This window comes from Myotis lucifugus, unplaced genomic scaffold, assembly GCF_000147115.1.
Source record: "Myotis lucifugus unplaced genomic scaffold, Myoluc2.0 scaffold_1, whole genome shotgun sequence".
Taxonomy (NCBI): domain Eukaryota; kingdom Metazoa; phylum Chordata; class Mammalia; order Chiroptera; family Vespertilionidae; genus Myotis; species Myotis lucifugus.
Genome location: NW_005871049.1, coordinates 34,809,789 through 34,829,826, shown reverse-complemented (window position 1 = coordinate 34,829,826; position 20,038 = coordinate 34,809,789). Strand labels below are relative to the sequence as shown.

At 37.7% G+C, this 20,038-nt stretch overlaps 1 pseudogene; it reads right to left on the bottom strand.

Annotated features, from left to right (window-relative positions):
• Nucleotides 1-592: 592 nt before the first annotated feature.
• Nucleotides 593-11,789, bottom strand: LOC111825789 (annotated as a pseudogene).
• Nucleotides 11,790-20,038: the final 8,249 nt, after the last annotated feature.

The window sequence follows — 20,038 nt, the reverse complement described above, 5'->3', positions numbered from 1 at the left end:
GCACTATAACTTAATTGCCAAGATGAAAAATTTGAGGCTCAGAAATTAAAGTTTCTTGCCCAAAGTCATAAGCTATTAAGTGGTGGAGCCTGATTTTAAGTCCATACATGTGTCACCTCAAAGCTGATGAATCTGCTTTTGTCAAGGACCTCCATTTGTCAAAGCTCCTAGGACTTCTCATTATTAACCTTTATTTTGCCATTATCTTCCTTCATCTTTCTCTGTCAGTAGCATTTGGCAGAATTGATCACTCCTTCCTTCTCCTCCCTATGAAAAGTCACTTCCCTTTATTAAATGTTGATTTTTACAGACCAGAACTACAAAATATGAGTAGACATAAGCCCCAGTTAGAAGCTATAGGCCTGGCCTTATAAAACTCATGCTGCAGCAACTTGAACAGGACAAGCAGAGGCTATATCCTTAAGATTGGGAAACTCAAGGAGGGTTCTGCCTTGCCTTGTCTCCCACCCAATCCTTTCCCAAGTTAAAAAGAGTCATCCATGGGAAGTATCTGAGTAAGATAGCTCTCCTGCTACCACCGGTAAGTGCATACCACCAGGAGAGCTTGATTAGATGGCACAGAATCAAAAAACTACATTTTAACACGAGGAGAAACTGGTACCAAAATATGAATGGGGAGAGAGAAGGTGTGATAGGGCAAGAGTAAGGAGAGAAAGATTTCCTCTTTTCTATTCATTGGATTCTGACACCCAGTCCTCTGAGCTGGGGGAGTAATGGCTAGTTCCTATTCTTCCAATTCCTTACTATGCCTTCTCTCTTGGTCTTATTCTTTCCTGTCATCGTAGGACACAAACTGTCTCTTGAAGCTCTCACTTAGCTGCCCTGAGAATGATTCTGCTAATGAGCCCCTGGAGGGCATTGATATCTTTTTCATTTTTACATTTATTTTCTTTTTCTTTGGCTTGTCCTTCTTAGAACACTTACCCTGGCCCCCTTTATATTATATTATGGCTTTCTCATTTTCCTTCCAGGTATGCTTAGTCTTACCCACCTTCTCTTCATTCTATTTGGACATTTCCTTTCAGATCTTGTCTGCCTCTCGTAAAGATCTGTGATGCTGATGCCAAGATGGTCTGACCTGATCTTCTTTCAGCTAGCATTGAGCCACAGTATCTACACACCTGTGACCCTTGTGATCCTTGGTCATAGCTGTCTATTCTTCTCATCCCAATCACTGTGATCCTCATTACTGGAGGATCTGGCAGAACATTGCTATCTAACTTCTCTGCCATTTCTTCCTTTTCTACACCTGAGTTGAATGACTAATTGGTCATCATTGTTGTTGATGCATTCTCTTACTGGTATTCTTTCTCAGCTCCAAGTAGGCACCATGCTAATCTTTATCAGAATTAGAGATCTATTTATTGTAGTTTGAGTTCATCCTCTCCTTCAATACTGTTTTTAATGTTGAGTTTTGTCGCATTGCCAAAGTCATTTTCCCATACTCCTCCCTCACATTGCTGCTGAAGGTATACAGAGTTCCTTGCAGGTGCGGACAGGTAGGATAGATCCAAACATTTTAAAAACCAAGGGAAGTCACACAGTGCAGTTCCTGGAAGATGCATCTCCAGTGGCCTGGATTGTATTGGCCGTGGATAGCACACGTTGGGCAAACCTCTCAACCAGGTACACACCATCCTGTAGGTTAGGAGGCACATAAAAGAGACCTTGGCATCAACATTCTGATGGCATTCCAGTGTCACTTTGTTCTTGTCTATGGTGCACCTGAGACATGTTGCTGAAGGGAATCTCAGATAGGTGGGTCACCGATGTCAAAGAAAAATAGCAATCCAACAAACTTTACTGCCCCCAGTTCCAGCCCTTTACATCAGGTCAAGGCAGTAGTGAGTTTTAAAGAAATCAGAGAATTTCTCAATTCAGATTCTCATAAGCCATAATACTTATAAACATGGTCGTTTTCTGTGAGAAGTTTGTCTGTGACCCAGAAGTATACTGTGCTAGATGCCTTCCTTCAACACTATACTTGGATATTGTCTACTTTTCCCATCTTGCTATTCTTGAAGATGATACCCGAGTGGCTCAACCTCAGCTAACCATCATTCATGGAGAGCCTTTTACCTCCTGATAGACATCTTGAACTGCAGTGTCTTATTTGTTCATCACTTAACACCTAGCACAGTGCTTATTTTGCACTCAGGAAATGTTTGTAGGATAAATGAAAGAATTAATGGATGCATGCCTTTCATAGTCAGCTTGTATGGACCGTGTATAGGTTTAAGTCACAACTGTGCTGAAATAATTTCAACAATACTTTACTACTAATAAATATTATTTCTACAAATGACAGCAATGTTTACACAATCACCCACACAAAAATAGGGACTTCCTATTTCTGGTTCTGTAGGTAAAGAAGTTGGAGGTTGTCACTCCATTCTAATGAGTAAATAACTCAACAGACTGAAAAATTAACTCTTCTAGGACCCAAAGGATAGATGAGGGTTCAAGGAAAACCAGGGCTTCAAGATTAGAAAGACAGGCAGAAAAATACAGGGAGTCACAGATTACTGGAGCAGAGACTTATGTGTGGCAATTGCCATGGGAACCAGGTATTATCAGAGCCTATTCAGATTTTCTATTTTTTTTTCTTGTGTGAGTTTTGGCCTTTTGTGTCTTTCAAGGAAATGGTCCATTTCATCTAGGTTATAACTTTGTGGACACATAGTTATTCATAGTATTATTTGATTGTCTGTTTAATGTTCAAGGAGTCTTAGTGATGTTCATTTTTTCATTTATCATATTAGTATAGTTCCTGGATATAAGGTTATAATCAAGCTTAATCACATGAATAAATGATTGAGTGAATAAATGAAAATTTACTTTGAAAATAGTTTTTTACATGTGTCTTTCCTCTCTTTTCCTGCCGGCACTTTCTTCATTTCAGGATTTAACCATTACAAATGGACCTTGTAATGATGCCTAAAAAAACTCCTTTGAATATGAGGTCTCTTCTCTTTTTACACACACACACACACACACACACACACACACACACACTTCTGTTCCTGAACACAATTAGACTAGACTTTATTTAACACTACTATCCCTATTTGCTTTCTTGACTAACACCTTCTAGCCATTTCCTTAAAGGTGTTGGTCAAGAAAAGCTCTCCTTTCCCTCTTCCATTAATTCAGAGTATATTTATTTATCTCATCCATAAAAAATGCTTCCTGACTGCTCTAGCTCTGATATTTGAAATTTATCAGCTGACTTCCTTCAGCATTTGTTGTGTGTACCTCAGATTTTACCATAAATGAATGTACAACATGGAGTATAACCGCAACTGGATTACGAATCTCTTGGGAAAAGAGGGTACATTCTACCCTCCTACAGAATACAAGCCTGAATATGTACTACTATTTGTAATACTTTAAACAAAAAATATAATATAAAATAAAAATTTAAAAAAAGAATACAATTCTGAATTGAAAACATAAAAACTACTCAGAAAACTACTTAGTGATTGATTTAATGATATTTGTTTAGAATTGCTATTGTCATTTTCATGAAACTATTATTAGACACAAATATAATTGGGTGCTCACACACTAAGTCTTCCATCTTATTTCAATAGGACTTTGTGGATTTCTACATTTTGGTTTAAGATATTCTTTTGTGTTAATCTTCATGAATCTATATGTATTTTTTATTAGAATCTTAATATGTTAAGATTTTAAGATATAAGGCTGTAGAACAAAAAGATTAAGTACTTGTGTTATGGGCACAGATTAGCCTGTTTAGAATGATCTCTGGGTCTCTTTCCAACTGAATAACCTCAAGCAAGTTACAGAATTTCAAAACTTCAGGTTCCTCATCTGTAAAATAGAGACAGTAAGTTCTTATTTCATAGACTATTGGGAGAATTAAAAGACGTGAAGTATATGTCAACTTGAAAGAAAAGAACTGTCAACAGTGAATTGTATATAATGTCCCTCTTTTCATTATAATGTTTTAAATTTAAATTTTGTTTTTAATTTAATTTTATTAATAGCAAAAACTGGATCATTTAAATATTTAGCATAGCTCCTGACAGAGAACAAAGTGCTTGATATATATTTATTTTTACTATAAAAACAATTTCAAGATCAAGTCCACACTTCTCATTTTATTTATAAGAAAAATGAGACCTAGTGAGGTCAAATGAATTGCTCAAGACCACTGGTTAATGAGAGAAATGTCCTGGAAAATAATCCAGGTCTCCTGACACTAGATCTAATGTGTCTTCTAATTCCCATATGACTCTGCAGTCTGACTAGCTTCTGAGGGTTCCCCAAGGACCTTGTTAGTATGTTCTGCTTTATCTTATGTTAGACATGTGTTCTGGGAGAGTTTCATATCTAATATTTTGAAATTAAAAGAATAAAAATATTTATTTCATCATATCCATTTTCTTTATTTTTCAAAAGGATCTATAAAATATTCCTTTTTATGGCTAGTGATGCAAATTGAGTTATATTCAGCTTTTCAGAAATATTAACATTATTTTAGGTTAAGTATAGTGGTATTTTTATCTTATGAAGAGTTTGTTATTTCAGAGCTTAAAAAACTATTTAGAATTTCAAAATGCTCATAATTAACCTCTTCGAAATATATCCTACATGCAATTTTTAAAAATGCTTTCTTCACATATGAACCCTCCCCCCCACCCCTGTCTAACTTCATTATGTTTGTGATTGAATGATGGAAAGCAAGGACATTCTCTATAGACTAGAGTTTCCAAGGTGTGTGTCGGGGTATCTTTCCATGTGGCTTTGAAAATAAACTCCACTATTTATCAGGAAGAATATTTTTTCCATATTTTTATGGATATTTAGCTGTAACAATAATGATTTTTTTGGTTAATTTAGAATCACAAACCTTTTGAGAGAAGAAAAATTCTCCTAGAGGGAGAGCTAAATCAACTCTTATGCATTTGTAAGAAATGAATCCAAGCCTTTCTTGTTTCTGTTTTTCCCCCCAAAAATTGTATAAGTGAGGAAGTAGTGCCAAGGACCTATTAGTAATAGTTATTTCCTAATTGCAGCGGGAAGCATCCTGCATGTTTAAATAAATATTGTTAACTGTGACCTCTCGCTTTGCCAGGACTGATAAGGCAATTGTTTGGCCTATACGAAGCACATACAGTATACACAGAGTGGAGTGCAGCAGGAAAACAGGAAACAATAAATCAGAAATTAGAGCACTGATTGTTGTAGCTAATTACATCAGGCTTCTGCTTAATTTCTCACTCTGTCATTCTAACCTGATTTTCTTGCCAACAGACTTTGCAAATTGCTGGTGTCACGTACATTCAGCAAATAATAATCCTTAGTTACTGTGACTGACAAATGAATGAGCAGGAGAAGATAGTTTATTATGCAAGGATGAACTGAGACATTCACCAGATACCTGCCTGGATGCTCTTTTAATTCATTTACCTAGATGAGCTGCATGATGCATTTCTCCAGGAGCAGAGATTTTGGCATCAAGACAGCTTAATTAGATTTGTGGCTTGGTTTGATAATATTGAGCAAGAAGAAAAGATGGTACTGTATAAGAGAGGGAGGGAAGAGATTGGCTTGAACAAAGAAAGAGATAAAGGGGTAACTTAGCTATTTAAGTCAAATCTGAAAATAATATGTTTAAGGGTGAGATTAGTCAGCACATTATTGAATGCTAATCTTGTTCACACATAGATTTGGTGAGCTAACTTGGTATTTTTCAACCCATTGTGGTTTGATTCCTGAAATTCTGAAGCATGTATGCGAAGAAAGAATGTTAAAAATGAGATGCTCTTGTTCAAAATTAATTGTTTGATTCCTCCCAGATTCTATTTGTTCATGTAGACAATGCATGTTCAATTCATTTTCCCATGATCCCAGTTCTGGTGTTGTTTGTAAAAACAATTTTCCTTTCCTTTATGATTTTACAAAATTTACATGGTCTCCATGCTTTAAACAATTTTGCTACAGTCTCTTAAGATGGAATATGGAATATCTAACTGAAGAGAATTTTCACTCCATTGTTACTTAATTTTCCGTATTGTCGTTATATTTTCTGCTTTTGTTGTAGTGTTTACTAATTAGATGATCTAACTGCTGGACAGATCAGCGCTAGTGACCACTTCACCCAGGCGCTCTGCTTCTTTGGTGCTTAATAAAAATCAAATTACTCTGTTTAATCTGAAGGTACCATGTACATAAGGTCTTTAGAAAGAGAACTGTTTCTCAGTTCAAGATCAAATTTACTTTGTTCTTCCATTTCTAGTGGGTTCTTTCCGTGTCATCTTTAGGGGAGGAGAACATGAACTCAACAAAGAGATGTGAGGACATCCTGGCAGAACCTTCCCAGGTCACAGAGCTGTGGGGTTCCCCTTCTTTGGAAATCTCTGTTCTACTTGGTAAAGCAAATGGTCAGAGTTAACTATTTCTTTAAATGTGTAGGTGATGTCTTACATGCCAATGATGAGGTTGGAATGCAGGCCAATTAAGCAGCCCAGAAACTATGGTAGAAGGGCCGAAAACCAGAGTATAATGTGCCAGTATTGCTGCAGGCCCAGAGGTCAGAGGCAGTAGAATATTTCACTTCTAGTGTGTTTAAATGAATTCTTGTGTATCAAGTGCTTAAACCACTCCAAATCCCAAATTGACTCTTCAAGAGTCATTCTTAATGTAATTTTTTATTTTATCCATGTTTTCAGACAAAATGTTATAAATATATATTAAATATTCATGGTGTGCCTATTGGGCCATTTCATGTCCCTTCAGGGGAGAAAGTTTAATATAGGAGAAATGTATCCCAACTCATTGCTCTCCAAAGCAGTTGAGGGAAGCAAACTTGAACTTATAAAACAAGCATTATATAACACAAACCATAATGTGATATTCTAGATAACTAAATGAGTGATATTGACAAATAGGGCTATGGAATTTAAAGGGACCAAATTTTTCAGAGAAGACTTCATGGTGATAATTTGACATGAACTTGGAAGGATAAGTAGCATTTGGATAGCTGGAGAGGAAAGAGGAAACTTTTAAGCAAAGAAAATTGATTAGAAATGGGGAAAAAGCATGGCAAGACTGGAAATAAGGAAATGAGTGGTACAAAGGGTTAGGTGGGAAATATGGTTGGATAGAGAAGATTGCCAGGTACTGAGTGTTAGGGGAAGGGTTTGAACTTAGTGTTATAGGTGGTGAGAATAATAGGGGCAGAAATAGAATATTGGGGACCAGTTTATAATTGTAAGAAATATTAATCATGCTCTGTTAAACATGATTATTTTGTTTTGATTCAAGAGGGCACATTCTAATCTAACCTGTTTGGGAGTTGCATGTGGGAACTGGGAGCTCATCTGGAAATGCAGCCCATCCTCCCCACCAGGGAGCTGCCTATTATGGAAAGATTAACAATCTTGTTGCAGAAACCAGAGCCGCCAGCCCTTTGAAGACCCCCAACCCTTTGCATATCACCAGCCCTTGGAAGACCCCAGACCTTTTCATATCCACAGGCCTTTGCAAATATCTAGCCTGCATTACCTAATAACTGCCCATTTGGCATACCCTTTTGCCTGCTTCCCCATGTAATCTTTGTTCTTCTACCCAATATAAGCAGCTGGCTTATGGTGGGGTGCAGAGCAGATTTTTGTGAATGACCCACTGCTCTCCTATACTACCAGCAGTATTGGAATAAATGCTCATATATGATTCAACCCTGTCTCTGCTTAATCGGCTCAAGTAGTGACAGGCAGCATGGACCCATTGATTATCCAGTTACAAGACCTCTCAGGGATCCCAGAACTAGGGACTGATGTGTGGGAAACAGACCCAGGAGAGGAAAGGCTGGAACCAACACATCAATTAAAATAATGCATGTTTTATGAGTTCAGGGTGTAGGTGATGATTGTGAGGGAGAAAAGGAAAACATGAAGTCAAAGTCCATTCAGAAACAGAAATCGGCAGATATGATGAGGTTTCACATAGAAGATAAAGAGGAAAGTTGAGTCAAAAAGGACAGATTTGGCACCTAGAAGAATTTTCTTTGCTTTAGCAAGAATCAAAAATTTGGAAGAGCAAATGTTTAGATGAAAAGATGACAGAGCACCAGTTTCCAAGGAGAGAAGGAGAAGAGACCGAGTTCTTTTCTGGTCTCAGCTGCCACAAGTCTTTCAGATGTCTCATTATTTATCAGTTATAGACATTTGTATTAGTACAACTTGGTTTGCCTGAAGCCCACAGACTTGTCTGAGGACAGTGGGTATGACAACTGTGTGAAATGTGTCAAAACTAGAAAGGTGTGTGTGGGGGTAGACAACCTGATGAAATAGTATCAAATGCTACCCCTTAAATACCAGAGGCAGCATGATGTTTGGGTATGGGGACAAGGGGGTGGGTAGAGGAGACACATATTACCTTCATAAGAAGCTACCACAAAGAACTCTGCCTACAAATGGAGGTTGGTTTCTTAGCTTCCTTTCCTCTTCATTGACTCTAGTCAGCTCTAACATTAACCGGGCTCTAGGATCCTGGTTCTTGGACCTGACCTACTTGGGTTTGGTGTCTTCTGCCAGTTGACTGGTATGTAACTGGCTTGTCTCCTACTGTGCTTTTGCTCTAAATACTAGGCTTTGGGGTCCAGTGTCTAACCTCATCCCATTCACTAGTGATTGGCTTTGCAATTGCTGAGTCATCACTGTCCATTGGAAGGGACTAAACAGTTTAGGATAATATATATATCGTATATAATAAAAGCATAATATGCAAATTGACTGACCGGTGGAATGACCAGTTGGCGGGGGGTGGGGCCGGCAAGCAGGTGGCGCCAGGCCAGCCAAGGTGCATGCCAGCGGGCAGAGGGAGGGGATGGTGGCGGGGGAGGGGGGGGAGGTGGCAGCGACCAGCGGGAGGAGGAGCGATGGGCAGCCTGGTCGCCTCCCACAGAGGGAGGCCAGACTGTGGGAGCGGGCCTAAGCCATCAGTAGGACATCCCCTGAGGGTTCCCGGACTGTGAGAGGGCGCAGGCTGGGCTGAGGGACTCCCCACCCCGAGTGCATGAATTTTCATGCACCGGGCCTCTAGTATATATATATGTGTGTATATATATATATATACATATATATACTCTTTCACTTCTTTCACACCTCAACCACTACAACATTAGACATGAAAGGCTGATACTTTTGCTTGTCACTCTACTTTTACTCACTTCATCCTCACTGCCAGATGGCATGGAACTAAAAATCAAAGTAGCAGCATATTTGTACTTTTTGCACATATTAGCATCTGTGACGATTTCAAGCTTTGTGCAAGAGAAAAGGATGTGATTGTGAACTGTATGTCTTCCTTATCCCATGTGAGTATAATAAGGAGCTCAAACACATAACCTTATTCAAGATAGTTCATATTAACCTAGATGCTGTGGTAGTTATAGGGAGAGACTGAAGATTCAAACCACTCCCCAAAGGAAAGCCACTTGTAACTTTTTTGATAATAATAGGAGGATTTTTCCAAATGAAACCAAGATAAAATTTGAGGTTGACTTTTGTAGATGAGCCAATTCGAGTTTTAAGGAGCCCAAGGCTTGGTTTGCAGTGTCCAGTGCAGCTTAGTCTCCCAGTTAAGTCATTAATCTGGTTTCATTTTTACCCTGTTTAAAAGCCAGCTAACAGAACTTATACAAAGATCACTGTATTGATCCAAATTTTGGCCCAAATTTTGGATCTAGAATGGAGGTTGGTTAAATTTGGCCCAGATTGACATTATAGAAAAACTTGTTTTATCCCGCCCCCGCCCCCCCCCCCTTTCCCATGGACTTTAAAATATTCTTTCTCCAGGTAATTTTCACTGGTGAATGATTTGCATAAATGGGTGCACTGTACCAGTTCAAAGTTTTTATTTTAATCAGCGTTCCCAGAATAATTAACTTTGAAAAGAGCCTCAGCGTCTTCCCTTCTTTTTTTTTAACCTAAATTTGAAATACTCTTGCTTTCTTGGACCCTGATGACACCGTAAATGGGAGTGTAACTAAGAGCTTATGCTGCTCATTAGTGCAGCTCCACACACCTGTGCCACACCATGTCTATAAAAGACTGGGCTTACTGCCTTAGGGAGGACCATATAAAAGAGGTTGCTTCAGGCAAGATCCCTCTTGGGAGGAATATTGTTTTCTCTTTAAAAAATATTAGTTCTAATAGTTTCTTCCTATAAGATCATGGGAAGAGAAAAGCTTAAAGGAGAAAAGCACAATTCTGCCAAAATCCAGTTAATCCCTTTCATGAAAAAAAAAAAAACCATTATTAGTAAGAGTTGTAATCTTTGTACTTGACTGATTTACTCCACAGGCAAAGAAAACCTGAGTTTTAAGTGTTTGTGTCTGGAGATGTGAATAGCATAAGTACTAGACTGCAGTGATGGCGAACCTTTTGAGCTCGGCATGTCAGCATTTTGAAAAACCCTAACTTAACTCTGGTACCGTGTCACATATAGAAATTTTTTGATATTTGCAACCATAGTAAAACAAAAACTTGTATTTTTGATATTTATTTTATATATTTAAATGCCATTTAACAAAGACAAATCAACCAAGAAAATGAGTTCACGTGTCACCTCTGACACGCGTGTCATAGGTTCGCCATCACTGTACTAGAGGCTGTGGTTCAGCCGAGGACTCTAGAGGACTTCAGAATTCTCCTCATTCATCAGCCCCATCAGCCACTTTCCTACCCCACATTTGCACCCCAAATGTACATGCCAAAATCATTTCTCGGTAGGAATTCTGAAGCCATCACACACTAGAAAAGCAAACCTAGGTTCAACTGGAGATCCTCATGGGATGCATAGAGCAACAATCTCAGTAACAGCCCTTGCTGTTCCCAACTTCTGTTCATTGTCCCCATTTTCATACTGACTCCACTTCTGTTCTAGGGGACATGCTCAGCCACAAGATCCCCTTCCCAGGCCTGTTTTACTGTTACAGATGTCATGTGAGAGTTTTAGCCAATGAGAAGTAAATATAAACTTTAAGTTGGGCTTCTTGGAAAATTATTTTATTTTATTTTTTAAAAATATATTCCATTTATTTCTTTACAGAGAGGAAGGGAGAGGGATAGAGAGTTAGAAACATCGATGAGAGAGAAACATTGACCAGCTGCCTCCTGCACATCTCCCACTGGGGATGTGCCTACAACCAAGGTACATGCCCTTGACCGGAATCGAACCTGGGACCCCTCAGTCCACAGGCCGACGCTCTATCCACTGACCCAAACCGGCCAGGGCTTGGAAAATTATTTTAAAAGAGGCAGCTAACTTTGCTCTTTCTTATTTTCATACCTGGACAAAATATATAATGCGAGCGGCGAAGTAGTCATGTTGTGACTGGGAGTGAGGGATGTGGGAGATAGACCCACATGCTAAAGATGGCTGGACAGAAAGGCAGAAGAGATTCAGGTCCCTGAAGGTACTGTAGAGTCAACACCCTAAAGCTCTTGGTGCAGGCAAACCTATTCCAGACTGGTAGAGTCGTACAAGTGATTTTTTTTTTACCAAATCTTTAAGTGTTTTATATACTAATTCTATCTTTTCATATGCATATGCATTTTATTGTGGCTTTTCATGGATAGAAAACCCAATTACAATATGTTTATATTGAAGTAATAAATCTGCTCCCGGCATAAGATATTTAATATTTATTGTGCACTTATTAGATATCAGGTACCTGTTCTTAAGTCAACTAATTTATCTTCAGAGCTATACCGGCAGGCAAAATTATCTGTCATTTTACAAAAAAAGACTTCGATGTTTAGAGAGGTTAAAAGAATTTTTCAGGGACACACAGCTCATGCTTCTGACCTCAAAGTCCATTCTCTTTCCACTATACAATATTGCACATAGCTTCTCTCACTGTGTTTTCTAAGAGAATTTCATTTTAACCCTTTGAGTGCCAACCAGTATCCTAGGAACTATGCTAAAATTGCCAAGGCATTTTTGCTGATTTTACAACAGTTTAGGAAAAAAATTATGAATCGCAAGTCAATGAAGTGACATATTCAAAAACTTAAGGAAACCTTTACTACATTTGTTTTCATCTTTGGCGTATATTGTTTTCTGATTGTATTATAAAATTCTAGTAGAAGAAAAAATTTGAATAGCGCTCCCGGCACTTTTGGCGAAAGACAGGAGGAGCGCCATCGCGCTCCCCGGCACTCTAGGGGTTAAATATCTTTATAATAAATACCTCAAAAATGAAGACAATTATAGAGGATAATATAACGAATACAATGAATTTACTCTCCAACAATAACATTTTGCAAAATTTACTTTAAAAATGTTTCAGGTAAATAAAATGTAGAGCTATTCACTACTCTGAATTTCAGTGACAGTCCCGTCCCTCTTCCTCCGCCACCCAGCACTAAACACTACCTAGAGGTTGATGTATATTATTCCCACCATATTTTATAATTTTATTGTGCATATTTACAAATGACCTCAATTAGCGTTTTATGTATTTTTATGAATGGTATATTGATTTATCATTTTCTCCTTAATATTATGATTTTGGGGTTTAGTCATGTTGATACTTGGAGTGTGAGTTTTATCTAGTGTATTATTTTTCCTTATGCAAATGTACCAACATTTATTTATCCACCTGCCTATATTGATGGACATTTAGGAAGTATCTAAAAGCTGCCATCAGAAACAGCTCTGCAATAAACAATTTGGATGTGTTTTGTTATATATATATATATATATATGTTTCTCTGTGTTGTATACATTTCTAGAAATTGAACTACTGGGTCATAAGATATACCACCTTTAATTCTGCTAGATATCACTAAATATTTTTCCAAATGAGAGTCATTTTCTCTACATTCTGGCCAATACTTGCTTTGGTTAGACTTTCCAAGTTTTTGCAAATTTGATGGGGTGTGAAATATGTCACTGCAGTTGTTATTTGTATTTCCCTTATTACTACAGAGGTTTAATGTGTTAATATTAACTCTTTGGGCTTCTGCCTGTATTGTTTGTTCATAACATTTCTGTATTTTTCTACTGGGATCTATGTCTTTTTATCTTGGAAAATCATTAAATGTTTTAATAAGGAATTCTTTCTTTGTTATGCATATGCATTTCATTGTGGCTTTTCATTTAATTTATTTATAGGGTATCTGGTTAAAAAGAGTTCTTTCAATGAAGACAGATATAATCCATTTTATTTTTTTTCTCTCTTTTTTTGGGGGGGGGTTGTTTATGAGGGTATCTGTTGTGTTAAGAAATTTTCCCTAAAGGGAAAACAAAACAAAACATAGTTTCTCAACTCACACAGTACTTCTGACATGACACGTGTTTTGGGAGGTGGGGGTTCCCCACACCAACCAATTCCCAAACTCTCCCAACACCAACTAGGTATACAGTTCAATTCTGACTGCCTGGAGTTAGCTCAGACCCCAAGGGTTAAGAGCTTTCAGACAGCAATCCCAAGTCCTGGACTCCCATCCTTCTGATCAGGAGGCTATATATCAGGGTTCCATGACCCCTTCCTCAGGTTTGATAACTTGCTTGAATGGCTCACAGCATTCAGGAAAGCACTCTACTATTACCAGTTTATTATAAAGGATACAATTCAGGAACAGCCAAATGGAAGAGGTGCATAGTATGTGGGAAGGGGCATGGAGCTTGCTCTTTCCAGGCATGCCACCTCTCAGATCTTCTATGTGTTCACAGCCTCTTGAACCCCTTTGGTTAGGGTTATGGAGGCCTCCTTCCATAGGCATCATGGGTTATATCATTGCCCATGGTCATTACATCTGTGGTAGACAGTTACACAGGTCTGAGCAGAGCAAGGAGGTCAGCAGGGGGAAAACCCTGGGCGCCTCGCAATGGACAAAACTGGGAAAACAAGGGGCTCACCTTCAGAGTAACCTTTCCTCCCCTAGCATATCGCTGGTCGTGCAGTTTAGACCTTTGACCTTTCATATCACTGATAATGTGGTTGGGATACTCCCCTGGCCTTTAGCTCTTAGGCATTAAGCACCCAGGACAGTGAGGTTCTGACCCACATCAAATACATCTAGGCCTCAGTTGTTTTTGAGCTCCAGGCCCAGAAAAGCAGCAAAACCAGGCAAGGGACTCTATGGCTGACCTCAGGACCAGTGCATTGACTAATGACCCGTTGCTCTGGTGCTGACCAATCAGTGGAGACCACAACTCCGAAAGGATACACTTGGAAAGCTGATGAATATTCTATTGAGACTCTTTCCTAGGACCTCCACCCTTACAAGCCCATGGACAAAGGACCCAGTGCCTCTCTCTCTCTCTTGGGAACCTGTCCTTGCCTTTCCTGTCCCCCACCTTTTCCTCTCAGGTGAGTTACCTTTACCCTTCTCTCACCTAAGCTCCAAGAGCCCCCTTCTTTTGCCTCTATAACTTGTTTTCTGAGCCAGTTTCTTCTACCACTCATTTCTTCTACTTCTGTGACTTTCTCAATAAACTTTCTCTCACAGTTTGAGTCTAGGCTCTGAATTCTTTCCTAGCCTGAACTCAAGTAACAAGGTTTTGAACCAAGGTCTGGTCTGACTCCACAAGTAAAGCATCTGTGCCATTTTCACCCTCCAGCCTCTCTTTCCAGAGGGTGGGAGTGAGATGGAAAGTTCTAACCCTCTAATCATTTTGTTGGTATTCTAGCAACCACCCTTTCCCTCCCCCCCAATCTTTGGATCACATCCCAAAGTCACTTCATTAACATAAACTGAGGGTTCATTGAAGGAGCTTGGTATGAATTACAGAAGGCCTGTCTTCCTGGTTATCACTCTTGAGCTATTTCAGGAACTGGCAACAAAAAACAATTATTATAACAAAAGGTGCTCCTATATTTCTTATCATATTTAGGACATTGCAAGGGGTTTCAGGAGCTCTTGCCAGGAGCTGGGGACAAAGACCAAAAAATGACAATATCACACTCTCTATTGCAAAATCATAAAGATATTATTCTTTATTTTTATTCCTACTGTATGTTCATCAAAATAACTTCTATAGTATATTAAAATTCATCACTTTTTCTTCATGATTCTTTTTCTATATTTTAAGAAATTCTCAAGGTATTATTGCTTTGCTTTCCATAGTTAGACCTTTAATCCATCTGGAAATTATTTAAGGTATGATGTAAAGACCAAGTTTTATTTTACTATACAGGCAAGAAATTATCTAACAGTTTCTTCTTTGGTCTTTTCCAGACTATTTGTAATATTACACTTTTTATATAGCATGATACTGTATATGAGCTCTCTATTCTGTAACACTTGCCTATCTATCCTGTACAAATTCCATGTTATCTTAATAACAATAGCTTTCTTATAAAACTTGATATCTGGTTGATTAATACTGCTATTCTTTATATTCCTTCAAAATTTTCCTCTGTATCCTATGTTATTTAATATTTAAAGTCCTTATTTTTTAAAAAAGTTTTAGATTCACAGAAAATTTAAAAAGAAGGTACAGAGATTTCCCGTATAGTCCCTGTTCCCAGTCCTCCCATTATCAACATTCCCACCAGAATGGTACATTTGTTACAATTGATAAATCTGCACTGACATACCATAATCACTCAAAGTCCAGAGTTTAGCTTAGGGTTCATCTTAGTGTTGTATATTCCTTGGGTTTGGAAAAGTATATAATTACATGTATCCATCATTATGGGACTATACAAAGTGTCTTCATTGCCTTAAAAATCTCTGTACTCTACCTGTTCACCCCTGCCCCACCCTTACCCCACCCACAACTCCTGGAAACCACTGATATGTTTTACTGTCTACATTCTTTTACTTTTTCCAGAATGTCATATAGTTGAAATCAGACAGTATGTAGGCTTTTCAATTGGCTTCTTTCACTTAGTAATATGCATTTAAAGCTCCTCCATGTCTTTTGAAGGCTGGATAGCTCAATTTTTTGCTGAATAATAATCCACTTTCTGGGTGTACCAGTTTGTTTATCCATTCACCTACTGGAGGTCATCTTGGTTGCTTTCAAGTTTTGGCAGTTATGAATAAAGCTGCTATAAAATATCCATACAGAAGTCCCTTTGTGAATATAACTTTTCAGCTCCTTTGGGAAAATACTTTGGGATTGCTTGAATCTTATGATGAGTATGTTTAGTTTTGTAAGCAATAGCCAATTATCCTTCAAAATCATTTGAATTCCACCAGCAATGAATGAGTTCTTGTTGCTCTACATTCTCACCAGTATGTGGTATTGTTAGTGTTCCAGATTTGGACATTTCAAAGAGGAAGGTAGTAGTATCTTACTGTTGTTTTAGTTTGCATTTCCCTGATTACATTTAATGTGGAGAATTTTTTATATGCTTATTTGCCATCTTTTTTGGTAAGGTATCTATTAAGATCTTTGGTCCATTTTAATTGAGTTGTTTTCTTATTGTTGAATTTTAAGAGTTCTTTGTCTGTTTTGGTTAACAGTTGCCTGTCAGATGTGTTTTTTGAAAATATTTTCCCACAGTCTGAGATTTGTCTTCTCATTCTCCTGGCATTGTCTTTCACAGAGTAGAAGTTTTTAACTTTAATGAAGTCCAGCTTATCAATTATTTCTTTCATAGGTTGTAACTTTAGTGTTGTATCTGAAAAGTCATTTCCATACTCATGGTCATCAAGATTTTCTCATATGTTACCTTCTAATTTATAGTTTTGTGCTTTACGTTTAAGCTTGTGATCCATGAGTTTTTTGTTTGTTTTGTATGTGAAAGGTCTAAAGTCTTTGTCTAAATTCATTTTTTTGCATGTGAATGTCCAGTTGTTCCAGTCATTAAAAAAATTACTATCTCTGCTGCATTGTATTGCTTTTGCTCCTTTGTCAAAGATCAATTGACTCTCTTTATGTAGGTATATTTTGTTCCACTGATCTGTCTATTCTTTTACAAGAGCCACACTGTTTTGATTACTGCAACTTAACGGTGGATAGTCTCAGTTCTCCACCTTTGTTCTTCTCCTTCAGTATTGAGTTAGCTATTCTGGGTCTCTTGACTCTCCATATAAACATTAGGATTAATTTGTCAATATCCACAAAATAACTTGCTGGGATTTTGTATTGAACTATAGATAAAGTTGGGAAGAACTGACATTTTGCCAATATTGAGTCTTTCTATCTACGAACATGAAATATCTCTCTACTTAAGTCTTTGATTTTGTTTAACAGTTTAGTAGTTTTTCCCCCCTCATATAGGTATTGTATATATTGTTAGTTTCTATCTAGGTATTTCATTGTTTGAAATGCTAATATAAATGATATTATGATTTTAATTGTAAATTCCTCTTGTTCATTGTTGGAATATAGAAAGGTGATTGACTTTGCATATTAAGCTTGAATTGTGCAATCTTGCTATAAATGCTTATTAGTAACAGGAGTTTGTTGTTATTGTTGATTCAGTCATATCATCTTTGAACAAAAACAGTTTTATTTCCTACTTCCCAAACTGCATACCTTTGATTTCTTTTCTTGTCCTATTGTATGAACTAGGACTTCCAGTAATATTGAAAAGGAGTGGTGAAGGAGACATCCTTGTCTTGTTCCTCATCTTAATGGGAAAGCTTTTGAGTTTCTTACCATTAACTATGATGTTAGCTGTAGGTTTTATAGATAGTCTTTATCAAGTTGAAGAAGTTCCTCTCTATTACTAGTTCACTGAGAGTTTTATTTTTATTTTTTTAAATCATGAGTGGGTACTGGATTTTGTCAAATATTTTTCCTGCACCTATTCATATGATCCCGTGATTTTTCTTTTTTAGCCTATTGATGTGAGAGATTATATTAGTTGATTTTCAAATATTGAACCAGCTTTGCATACATGGGATAAATCCCACTTGTTGGGTTTGATTTGCTAATATTTTGTTGAGGATTTTTGCATTTATGTTCATGAGAAATATTATTCTGTAATACCCTTTTTTTTTTTAAAGTCTTTGGTTTTGGTATTAGAGTAATGCTGGTTTCATAGAATGAGTTATGAAGCATTCTCTCTGCTCCTGTCCTCTGAAAGAGATTGTTGATAATTGATCTAATTTCTTCCATAAATGGTTGAAGAATTAAAAAGTGAACCCATCTGAGCCTGATACTTTGTGTTTTGGGAAGATTATTATTTATTGATTCAATTTTTTAATAGATATAGGCCTATTTCTACTCTTTGTTGTGTGAGTTTTGGCATTTTGTGCATTTATGAATCTATTCAAAAATATGGAAGTTACACCAAAACCCAATTTTCAAGCACATTTTAGACTCTGTCCCCTCCCAGCTACCATTGCCTGTGTCTAGCCCAGGCCTCAGCATGACTCATAGCTTTGCCTCTGTTTTACTTGATGATTTGCTATGTGCAAGAATGGGGGAGTTATATTACTGGGGTCATTTCTTATCATTCCACTGATTATAAATGTTGGGAAAATTTAGACATATATATGGCCATTAGAAAAATGGATACAGATACTACCGTGAATGAATTTCGGGGGCTAACAATTAAGTAGGGTGAAAACACTATATTATAAGACTTTCTATTTGGATTGGTAAAGAGAACTAGACCAGAGAGAACATTTATACTTACATTTAGCAATACTGAGAACATATAGGGAAATTCCTATATCTGTGTGTATGTATGTTCTTTAGATAAATGCATGCCATCCTACCTGGATGATTTAAAATATGAAATTTCTCAGTAGCTTACACTATTAGTTGAAGGTATTGCCGGAAGCCGGTCCATCCTTGCTGTTTGACACAGTCGCTGCAGGGAAGAAACATCTGCACAGCATATGTTTCAAGGGACCTGGTGTATATGGCATACTGTTCTTAATATGTCTGCTCCCCTTCTTAGTGCTATGTGTTTTAACCAAGGTCACCTCTCTGAGAAAGGTTGTTTCCCCAGGTGGGAATTTTTTCCCTGGAGTTAGGAATTAACAAGACTAAGGAAGAGATTAAATCAGTGAAACCCACTAGTGTTACAGAAATACCATGTACTACTTATGAAGAACTTGGACTAAGACTGTTGGCAATAAATTTGGGACTTGTTGGGCCCACATCCCCAGGGGTCTGCCCACCAGGGAAAGCACCAAAGCCTATACCCCTGGAGACCCACCAACACAGGGCAGTCCCAGGGAAGGCAAGCAGCGGGGCTGGGAGGACATAACCTTTACTGGGTAGGATAATCTCCTTCAGTCACTTCCTTGTAGCTTATCAGTAGAGCAGTGACCTTGGAATAGCCCTTATAATGGAACACAGAGATTAACCTAGACAGGATTAAACTCTACAGAACTAGATTAACAAAAGCCCTAACCTTTGGAATAGAATTGATAGGATTAAACTCAACAGAACTAGATTAACAAATGCCCTAACCTTTGGAATAGAATGGATAGGATTAAAATCAACTGGTATAAATACAGATGTAACAAGACAATAAAAACCGAACCTGGCTAGAGAACCCGATTGGAGAACCTGGCTAGGCTGCTGATCAACTGAACGCTGCCTCCGTGTCCTTCATTCTTCGCCAACTCCATCCACACCTTTGGGAACCCCTGGACCTGCTGGGGCTGGACCCCAACAAGGTATAACTTTAATGCCTAACCACACTAAATATTTTATAAGTTATTTTGAATCTGGTAGTATGTTCTTTTATACTCTGTTTTCCACAGCCTCCCCCACCCCAATAGCCAACATACTGAAAGTTATATAATAAACTCAATCTAATTTTAAATGTATTGATAGTTATATTTTATTGAGCACATACTATGTGCCAGACTTTATTAAGTTCTTTAAGTATATTTTTCTTATTAAAACCTCACAACTATCTTGAGTTAGGTACTGTGCTTATTTCTGTGTAATCAATGAAGAAACTGAGGCATAGAGAAGCACAAAATTATTAAAGTTTGAACTGGAATACAGTCCAAGACAATCTGGTTCTGACACCTACCTTTTGAAATACTACACCATACTCACCTCTACTATATGGATATTAACATAAACAGTGGAGAATGAGGCATTACCC